At 37.1% G+C, this 11,645-nt stretch overlaps 1 long non-coding RNA gene across 1 annotated transcript; it reads right to left on the bottom strand.

Annotated features, from left to right (window-relative positions):
* Positions 285 to 919, bottom strand: LOC110266695. The gene is made up of 3 exons (XR_002354186.1): positions 748 to 919; positions 530 to 653; positions 285 to 417 (listed from the first exon to the last, which is right to left on the bottom strand). It is a non-coding gene; the product is annotated as an uncharacterized LOC110266695 (long non-coding RNA).

The following is an 11,645-nucleotide window of genomic DNA, read 5'->3' as shown; positions in this document are numbered from 1 at the left end:
ATGCATGAGAATTATCTCAAAGCAATACTTGCTAATTCACTAAAAATAAACATCAATTAGGACCTGCGACATAGTCCTTTATTGTGTATAACACTAGGATGAAACAAAACCACAGGGATATCAATTACCACACACAGCACAATACATGACTTAAGAGATGCATTCATAACCTGTACAACTGAATTAGCATTTGTTGCTATATAAAACCATATCATCAAACTTAAAGGAGAAATGAACAACTCAATAAATAAACCATGAAGACTAAACTGTAATAGAAAAAAAATTCTTGAATTTGCTCACTGACCTCCCAGGTGTCCCTAACAGAAAGACTTGTTCCTAAGAAGTCATTAAGAAGTTTAATGCATTCAAGTTTGCAGTTACATCCTGGGCATAGCCAAATATCATGGCCCGGCGGAACTGTAACCAAAAAGGATATATTTAAATGATCGATAACTAAAAAGCACAAATTAACACAATACTAAAAATAAAAATAAAACAAATAAAAGAGAGTAAAAAGTTAGTATATTACTGTCTTTAGTTAACAATGGAGGACTTAAACAGCATTAGTGAAATCCACGGTCACAAGCACCATCACAGAGAATTATATCATTATCAGTGGTCAGCTCTTTGGACCCGCATTTTGCACAGAAAATCTGCCACAGAACATTTAAAGTTAGTGAATAATTCCAAAGAACCATGAATAAAAGGATAGATCTTCTAAGATTGACATGTTAAGAATAAACCTACATCGTCACTTCGTATTGCTCCTTCGGAATCAAACAAAGACTCTGGAAGCCTTCCTTTAGCACAAAATAAACCCAAATTCCAAAATAGATCCCTAATTTTCAATTTTCTCCTAAGAATTTCAGACTTAGCTCGTTGAACCTCCTTCTCAGGCTTTAATTTTTCAATGCTGCAAAATTACAATGCAGTCAAACAGCCATACAAGTCTTCAATTTTAAACCAAGTTGCTACTTCTAGGCCGAGTTCAGGTTAAACCAAAGCATCTCATAAGCAACCAGTATTATATCAGTTCCACCAACAATTTAGATATCCCCCCATCTCATAAGTATTAACTCGTGCTTACTCACGTTTTCCTTTTTTTTTTTTTGGAAGAAAAAATAGCAAACTTTTATCACCTTAAGTTAGTTGAAAGTATTGTGAACAAATTAAACAAAATCATGAATAAATGAGGAAGCTTGACATACTTGCAGAAGTTCTTTCTCTCTAGAAGCTTTCCATTGCCAAAACTGTTCTGATTCTTGTTTCTAGAGTTCACATTAACAAAAGCAAAATAAACAACAAGCACAAGAAGAATTGATTATGCTAAACTAGGTTTCAGAAATATTGATACGATTGTTATTAACAAATGTAAATTCAGAATTTTATGATGAAAATAGTAGATACAAAACTGAAAAAATAAAGATAATAGTCAAAGAGAGACAGAGAGAAACTTACTAGAAGCTGCGATGGCGACGGGCTCATAGCAACAGCGACTGGCAAAAATGTTGCAATGACGAATCTGTGGAAGAAGAAGAACTTACATGCAGATTCACAAATCACAATGTGACAGAGTGATAGAGAGAGAGAGCGTGAGAGATAGAGGAACTTACATGAAGAGAATGGCACAGTGGCGGGCTAAGGAGAAGAATCACAATGCCACAAAGTGATAAAGAGAGAGAGAGAGAGAGAGAGGGGGGGGCTTACATGAAGAGGATGGCGCGGCGGAGGGCTCGAAGAAAAAGAAGAAGAAGAAGCTCTGCTCTCCGATGGCTCTCTGCCTCTCTCCGTGACCGTGATTCCGTCTTTGGCCTCTACTCTCGGGTATTGGGGAAGAAGAAGCAGCTTCATTGAGATTTTGGAGTTAATTATTGTATGTTTTGAATCTAGTTTGGGATTAATTTTGGGGAAATTGTGTGATACGGTGGATACGGGAAGGAAAAGCGGGGAAGATTTTTTGTTGATAAAAATCGACGGTGGTTTTGTTGATTTTAATTAAAATAAAATCAACATTTTAGTCATCTATTTTATATAATAAATTTACACCATCCATCCAGTTTTAGAAAGAAATCTCAATCGTCTAAATTTATCGACACTAAAAGCTGTCGATATTATAATTATTAAAATAGACAATCGGTTCGTCGATTTTAAAGCAAAAAAAATTTCACCCACCATTTCGTCGATATTGTGACGACAAAATTAAAGTGCTAGAAGGTTGCTAAAATAATAGACAACATGGTCGTCGATTTTAATATTTTACTTCTAATAATTTCTTTTTTCATTTTATCGACGACAAGCCGTCAAAAATTCTCGACGAAAAATCTGGCCGTCGATTTTTAGCGTCGATAATTACACTATTTCTTGTAGTGGTGGTATTGTAGAAATAGAAAACACACATAAAATTAATGATGAGATTAAGTGTAACTTTTTAACACATACACTATTGTTAATGGATCTAAAGATCGTATATATTCATATGGTAATAAAATAATAATGAATGAGGCACATAATTATGTTGAAAATACTTTTAAATAACAAGAATGGGTTATTGGAAGTTTGAGTAATTGTTTCAATAGACTATGTTTCTGGTGCAACAATATCTTTTTGTTTATTTCACAGCTGAAAGACCATTGCATTTACAATATATATTATCAAATTAACTTTTTTGATCTTACTGGAAATGAAACCATTCTTCTAAGCTTAAACTTTAAACTTTTCTTCAATATTCGACTACATGTCTTCCTGATAAGTACTTTGTAGAAATTGATGTCAAAATCAACTTAGAAGTGAATTGTCAAAATCTAATAATGTTTGTTTTAGCTTTTTAAGCATAGTTTTAAGCAATTTGGATATAATATGTGTTTTTTTGTTAAATCATGTTGTAATGGGCTCGCGTTAGATATTATATTTCATTACAGATGGAAGTCACTCTAAGTTAGGGGGCTAGTGATTTCGAAGGGACTAAAAGTAATGTGAATAAGGAATTGAATTACCGGGATTTTACCGATGACAATGTGGCCAATGAGAAATGAGGTGAGTTCGAAGACGTCGTCGGACTGAGTGTTGATGATATATTGAAGAAACGGTGGGACAGCATTGAAAATGCGTATGAGTTTTGTAACATTTTTACTACCAGAATGTTACGCTTTTGGCTGCGCCATTCTGATAGTGACGAGTATTACGACGACTTCTATATATTCAAAATATAGTATATAAAATTATTATTATTATTATTATTATTAATCACTANNNCGGAATCTTACATCGTACCCACTTATAAAAATTTTCGTTCTCGAAAATTAACATAATACACAAAATAAACATAGTTTCAACACTTTTCTTTTAAAATACCTTATGGAAAAAGCAGGAAGTCTCAGCTCATATGTATACATATATAGTTTCAAATATTTGGATTTCCATATGACATAAAGATATAAGGGTAAATATGTGATGTGACACAGAGGCTACAAGGTAAGTTTGATGTAAAAGATGACATGGCTCAAACATGAGATGGTAAGGTAAGGCGGCGAATGGTTATAAAATAAGTTGGGGTTAAAACGAAACATCTGCACATTGATCTCGTACCAACTTTAGAGCTTCAACTTCCCAAACTTCAACTTCTAACGTTTTCCAAGCCCCCCCACGATATGCGTTACCTATTAGTTCTATTTCACCTACGATAATCCGATAGTGCTCTCATATACATAAATCATTAGAGTTAAGCCGGCAAAACTTAATACCATGAAGTATGCAATGATAGACTAACAGTATTAATCAATAGACAGTCATGTGCATAAGGTTCTAACTCTTGTCAATAGGACAAGGCCTACTACATGACAGATACTCAGAGTATGCAACTGAAGCATAGTCAGTCCATTCCTCAAGCTCTACAGGAAAGACTGCTCTGATACCATAATGTAACATCCTTACTACCAAAATGTCACGCTTTCGGCTATGCCACTCCGACAGTGAGGAGTATTACGACGACTTCTATATACTTAAAATATAGTATATAAAATTCTCATTATCATCATCATCATCATCATCATCATCATCATCATCATCATCATCATCATCATCATCATCATCATCATCATCATCATCATCATCATTATTTTCAATCACTAAAGCTTTAAATGAATAATAAGAAATTACTCAATTAATATAAAATCTTTGAAAAAATATTTTTGAATAAATAAAATAAATCATTAAATATTTTATTATCTAATTTCCGAAACTTTGAGGTCTTACAAGTTTTACAGGAAATATGGAAAATATCATGGATTTTGGGTGTGGAAGGGTGACTCGGCAAAAAACTGTTATGAGAATTCGGTTAGATATAGGTTTTTCGTAACAGGAAAGAATTGAGGGACCGTAAACACTGCAATGGAGTTTATAGAATGATGGTACACAAATCGGAGACGATAACAAACTGCAAGGCAATATTATCAATATCTTTTGAAAAAAAATGAAGAGGCTTAGAAGGTGAGGATATTAGTTGTAGAACACAATAACGACTTGACACCTGCAAGAATGGTGCACATGATTGCCAATCATTGTGGTTAACTAAACCAGAAAAGCCTTAAATCAATGGGATGCATGCGCATGGCATTGCGACATCTAAGATTGCAGGCTACATGGCTGGTACGGTCAGTCATTATTCGTTGTTGAGGTTTTTGAAGAAGGATGTCTACAACTATGCTTACAAAACCTGGCATGCGAAGATAGCAAATGGTAATGCAAATGCAGCAATAGTGTATCTATAGGGAAATATTGAGTCAAACCCAATGACTATTGGAAAATACAATGCGACGAGTGATGATAGTCTAGCAAACTTTATATGGGCAGATGGAGCTAGCAGAGTTGATTACTAACACTTTGGTGATGCTTTGGCATTTGATTCTGCCTATAGAAAAAATAAATACAAAAGGCCAGTTGTGATTTTTTTTGGATCAGACAATCATAAGTAGATGATGATATTGGGGTTTGGGTTATTGCTTGACGAAAGTGTTTCATCATATCAGTGGATGCTAGAGAATCTATTAAAGGTCGTATGCAATAAGAAGCCATTTGTCATTATGACTGATGGTGACAAAGCTATGATTAACGTAGTATCTAAAGTCCACCCTGATGCAACACATCGTTTGTGTATGTGGCATGTAGAGAAAAATATGACATCAAATGTGAAGGATGAGGGCTTGCGTGGGTGAACGGGCGGAAAATTGTCAATTAATAATTTATAATAAGAACAGTGTAGCAAGTATAGTTCTTAACTGACAAAAATTCTGCTTATCAATTTAAAAAGGGTTGTCATAAAATTAGAATAAAAATAATGGGAGTAGAAATCCCAGGTCGTTTCCCAACGAGTTGACAAAAGGGTGTTATCTTATTAGTCAGGGGTTTTCCGAGAAATTTTAAGAGTTGGAGAACAGAAAAATAAATGATTGTAAATTAAAGCAATGAAAATTAAAAGAGATTTTATATAATCAGAATAAAAAGCCTAGACCGGGGGAAGATTAATTGGAAGTTCTATCCTTGTTGGATTTTTCCAAGTGTAATAGCAAGAGGTTGTTGTTTTTACTTAGTTAACCTTTACTAAATAAAGGAAAGTCAAGTGATTGAGCTAACTCTTATTCGCAAGTCCTAATCCTCTCCTATGGAAGGATTAGAGTTAGTAAATAAAGAATTAGCCAAAAACTTCCAATTGAGATTGACACTTGAGTATTCCAACTCAAGGGTCTCCTCTTAATCAACACCCAAGTCAAGTTGGGAGTCTACTCCATTGACATTAATACAACCTTCACAGACATATAAGAAGAAGGCTTGATAAATTAAATAAAATAGGAGCTGAAAATTAATTAAAGGTAAAAGTAATTCTTTGCATTAATAAATCCCAAAATCATAAACATACGAATCTGAACAGGGTTAATGGGCGATTAAAAGATTAAAGGAATAAGGAAACAAACTAGAATAATAGAAACTTCAACGGAGGTAGTGACTCTTCTCAATATCCAAAGAAAAAGCATCAAAAGCATAAAAACTAGAATCTAAGAATATGAAGAACCCTAGAGGAAGTCGTGATTTTCTCTAAGATTCAAAACTAAAAACTAAAACTATGTGAATGAGAATGTGTGTTTAGTCTCTACTTGTCCCCTGGCTCTAGTCTGTGTTTCTGGGCTGAGACTGGGTCTAAACTCAGCCCAAAATCGCCCCAAGCATTTTCTGCAATTTATGCAGGTACCGCATGTCACACATACGCAACAGTCATGCGTACACGTCGCTAGTCATCTTCGCGTCTCACGCGCACGCGTCAGGCACGCGCATGCGTCGCCGTGCAAACTCCAATTCACGCGCACGTGTGAACCATGCATGCACGTCGCTTCTTGCTGGTTATCTCCTTTATTTCTTGTGGTCTTTCCATTTTTGCAGGCTTTCTCTCCATCCCTTAAGCCATTCCTTCCCTATAAAGCCTGAAAACACTTAACACACAGATCACGGCATCGAATGGTATAAAGGGGAATTAAAAACATACAATTTAAAGGCTCTGGAAGCAAGTTTTCAACCATAGAACCAAATTAGGAAGGAATTGTAAAATCATGTAAATTGTATGAATAAGTGTGCAAGGACTTGATAAAAACTATTCAATTGAGCACAAAATAAACCATAAAATAATGGTTTATCAATCTCCCCACACTTAAACATTAGCATGTCCTCATGCTAAGCTCAAGGAGATAAAAGGAATGAATGAAAGAAAGTAAGACTCATGAGATGCAACCTATGAATGACAACTATATGCTAAGATGATTCTGTCTACTTGGTTAAAAAGTAAATAAGTTCTCCAAGACAAACATAAATCAGATTCCACTGATTCAAATCACACAATAAAAAGCAAGTAAACTTGTAAGAAGATAGCTTATGAAAGCAGGGGACATAGAATCAAGCATTGAACCCTCACTGGTAGTGTATACGCACTCTAATCTCTCAAGTGTCTAGGGTTGATCACTCTACTCTTCTCTAGTCATGCTTTCTAAAACTTTGTTCTTCATCTAACCAATCAACAAATATTTAGTATACCAATGCAAACATCATGAGGTCTTTTCAAGGTTGTAATGGGGCTAAGGTAAGGGTGAGGATATATGTATGGCCAAGTGAGCTATAATATGAATCTTTGACTAACCTAAGCTCTCACCTATGTAACTCTAAATTCATGCCTAGCTACCCATAATTCCCACTTTTGTATCACATACTCATGTACCAAATATTTCTTTAGTTTCACCACATGTGCATTGATCTTTTATTAAACTTAGCATTGGGGTAATTTTGTCCCCTTATTTATCTATTTACTTAATTATTTGAATATTTTTGGTTTGGGGTTTTTTTTAAAGGTAAAAGTAACATAATATATCGATGCACATGGTATTTTACTTTTTCTAGTCTCACATGAGTAGGTACCCAAATTCCCAATATTTTGTCAATAGAACACTGTACACTTTCATCAACCCAAGTTCCCACAGTTTCCTACACTTAATTGATACACAATCTCTAACTTAAGCCAACCAAAGATTTAGTTGATGTAATTAATTGTTTTTCCGTTTAAGGCTAGTGATGTGGTAAAATATAGAACAAATGTGGATTAAAAGGCTCAAGGTGGCTAACAAAGGTGATTGAAAGGGTAGGCTATTTGGGATAAGTGAGCTAATAACAAATGATGGCCTCAATCATATGTATGCATGCAAATACACTAAACAATGGACATATAGAATGGAACAAAATATATATTGCAATCATAGAGAAGAGAAAACACAAGAATAAAATATTATGGTACAAATAGTGTAACCATGTAATTAAGCTCAAATCTCACAGGTTGTGTGTTCTTAGTTATAATTCATGTTCCAATTTACAGTCTTCAAACAAGTTTAACACAAATTTTCAATTTAAATTAGTGAAATGCTATAAAAAGGGTCTTGAAAGGAAACTCATTACTTTAACCAAGCAAAACATACATGAAAACAATTATTATCATGCAATCTATCCTATCTAACAAAAGAAAAAGTCAAATATTGGTGTTAAGAGAGAGAAGTTACCTCCGGAAGTCAGGGACTGACCTCTCCATACTTAAGGCTTGGCACGGTCCTCCATGCCATCAGTAAGGAGCAAGGTAGGGCTGGAAGCATCGCCTCCGCTGTCTGGTTCGCCATGGCTCCCTGTGCTACTGGATGAAGGGGAGTCCGGGGTGTCCTTTGGTTCTGGAGGTGGGTGTGTACCAACTATGAGGTCCTCAGGTAGTTGTATCGGCGCTTGTTACGGTGCTCCATTTGCTCCATCTGCCGGTCTTGCCAGTCGAATCTCTCAAGGATCTGAAGGAACATCTGATGGATGGATGGTGCTTGTGGTGTGGATGATGATGGAGTGGAAGGAGGAGGAGTATCAAAAGGTGGACCTGCAGGCCGGCTTGCAGAGGGAACCGGTGGCCTAATGTACTTCCCATTCGGGACATACTGGTCGGCTCTAGGGATCATGACCTTCGAGTCTCCCGCCCGATAGGACACACCTGCTGCAGAGACTAAATCTGAGACCAAGGTGGGGAAAGGCAGATTACCCGCTATCTGTACGTATCCCATGGCTTGCCGGATGTGTCGGGGCAGGTTGAGGGGTTGTTCTGTCAAGACGCACCAGATGAGGACAGCCATGTCTGCTGTGAAAGTCGACTCGTGAGTGCTCGAAAAGACATAGTGGGACATAATTTGTGCCCACACGCGAGCCTCTAGGGTGAGTGACTTGGCTGAGATGCTCTTGGGTTTTGATCGATGCTGCCCGTAGATCCACGTGCTGTCAGGTTGGGCTATAACTCCAAGTACGCTATCCCAGTCCAACTGATACATCTGGCGCTTACGAGATGCCTCTTGATATGCATCCCATCCATCTGGACTAGGTGGAAGGTCCAACATTCTCTGTATTATACTCTCGGAGACAGGGACTTGCTGCTGATGAATGTAGACAGTCTGCAGAGTAGGCAAGTGAAAGTTGGAGTTGAATTCAACGACCCATGATAAGTTGGCCTCTCGCGGTTGCCTCCTCAAAAATCTCCACTGTCTTCTCTCTTTTTGGGGCTCCACAAAATCAACAAAATATGTGGGGACAATGAGCAGATGCTCATTGTTGTAGTTCCTCTCGGCTAGGATGGGGAACATTTGTTCACAATAACGGTTAGCAAACCGTGTGGAGTCACGGGCAGGAAAAGCTTTCTCTGATTCATCAACCTTAATGATCCTTTTCACCTGCTTTGTTGGCGGCTTTACACTGGTAGATGGTAGTGTCTTTGCCAGTGTTCTCTTGGTTCCTCTCCTTGCTGGTGTCTTGTCAGTGGCCTTCTCTTTTCCTTTCTTGGTACCCATGCCTAAGTAAGAAAGAAAGAGGAAGAAGGTGAAAGATATATATAACTAAAATTGGAGGGAAGAAAATACCAAGTGATAATGAATGCCAAAGAAAATATCATAGCTTAAATACAAAGTAGCTACAACATGTAGGTAAGACATCAATTCAAAGCAAGAAGGCAATTCATAATTAAATAGATGCAAGAGGTAAAAGCATGCAAGTAGAGGCATGAGAAGCATAACTCAAGCATCAATAATTAAATATACCAAATTAAAGAGCACTTTAGATGATGACAATTGTGAATGATAATCCCAAATATATGTGGAGTGCAAGTGTTGTGAAAAATAGGCATTCAAGTAAAAGGGTAAAACAAAATAGAGTTCAAGATGCCATAGGCTTTTTCACAAACACTTGGTGAGCAAGTTAAAGTAGAAATCGAAAATAATATAATCCAAATGTATATGAGAGCTAAATTAAAATATCAATTGTCAAATTACTCCTCATAATATCCACAAGCTTTAGTATAGTAAGGTAATACCCAAATAAAATTCCAATACCAATATAAGAATGCAAGAAAAAGAAAAGAAATAGAAACCATGGATAATGAAACTAAAAGAAAAAGAAAGAAGAAAGAAACACAAATGAATGTAATAATGAAAGAGTAAAAGGGGAAAAAGAAAATAAACCTGATGAAGAAGATGAAGAAGGAAAGAAGAAAGTAATAGAGATGAAGAAAGAATAAGGAAGAAAGGATAAGGAAGAAGGAAGAAGAAATAAGTAGGATTGAAAAGAATTAGGATTGGGGGGAGATAATTTGAAATCAGGTGCTGAGGTGGTTTAATTGTGCGTCGCATGCGACGCGTACGCGTGCATTACGCGTACGCGTGTGGGTCACACAGATTGAATCGTACACATGCCCTCGATTGTATGGATCGCAAAGGCATCAACGCGTACGCACAACTCTCTGTTCGCTCTGGGCTTGGGGCAAAAATGACATGCACGCGTCAGGGACGCGTACGCGTGATGGGTCTTGTGCTTCTACCATAGTTCCAGCCCCACACCATCATAACTCTCTGGCCATATACCCATTTACACCGATTTGCAGGGTCACGCGTACGCGTGAGGGACGCGTACGCGTGGACTGGTGAAAGCGCAAACGACGCGCACGCGTGACACATGCATACGTGTGGCCCTGCTTGTGCGCATGGCACGCCACTAGCACCACTCCTACCCAACTCTCTATTCAATTCTTATTTTTCTTGTGTGCTCTTTTTTTTATATGCAAAATGCAAAATGCAGAATGCAGATGAATATGCAGAATTGACGAATGAACACTAATAAAAATAAAATAAAATAAAATAAGACTAAGAATAAAAAGGAACGATGATACCATGGTGGGTTGTCTCCCACCCAGCACTTTGCTTTTACGTCCTTAAGTTGGACGGTCCTCAAGCTCATTCTACTTCTATTGGTGGGTCCTCCAAGAGGAAGACCTCTATCTCTTTATTGTCCTTCATATTCTCACCATGATATAGCTTTAAGCGATGTCCATTGACCTTGATGAATTTGGAACTTGAAGGATGACTCAGGTGAAAGACTCTGTATGGCTCTGCCTTTTCTACCCTGTAGGGGCCTTCCCATCTTGATCTCAGCTAGCCTGGGATGAGCCTTAGCCTTGAGTTGTAGAGGAGAACTAGCTCCTGATGTAGCGGAAAACGATCCGACACAAAACTCACCGGCAAGTGCACCGGGTCGCATCAAGTAATAATAACTCACGGGAGTGAGGTCGATCCCACATGGATTGAAGGATTGAGCAATTTTAGTTTAGTGGTTGATTTAGTCAAGCGAATCAAGGTTTGGTTGAGAGATTTGTGATTTGCGGAATTTAAATTGCAGAGAAAGTAAAGGGAGTGGGTAAATTGCATGAAAGTAAAGAGAACTGAAATTTAAAGTGCTGAATCTTAAAGAACAAGAAATTAAATGGCAGAAACTTAGAACGCAAGAAATGTAAATTGCAGAATCTTAAAAGCAAGAAATGTAAATGGCTTGAATTGTAAAGGGAATTGGGAATTGGATTTGCAGAATTTAAACAAGAAAAAGTAAATTGCAACGAACAGAGAAGTAGAAGATAACTTGGATTGAACCGGATCTAAAAACAGAATTGTAAATGAGCATGAAAAAAGCCTTGCTTGATTGCTCTTGGAGTTTGGAGAAGAACCGAATTGAACCGGGTTTGGAATCATGAAAGCTTGAGTAAAAGTTTGAGTAAA

This window comes from Arachis ipaensis, chromosome B09 (assembly GCF_000816755.2).
Source record: "Arachis ipaensis cultivar K30076 chromosome B09, Araip1.1, whole genome shotgun sequence".
Taxonomy (NCBI): Eukaryota; Viridiplantae; Streptophyta; class Magnoliopsida; order Fabales; family Fabaceae; genus Arachis; species Arachis ipaensis.
This window is presented reverse-complemented; position numbering and strand designations above follow the sequence as displayed.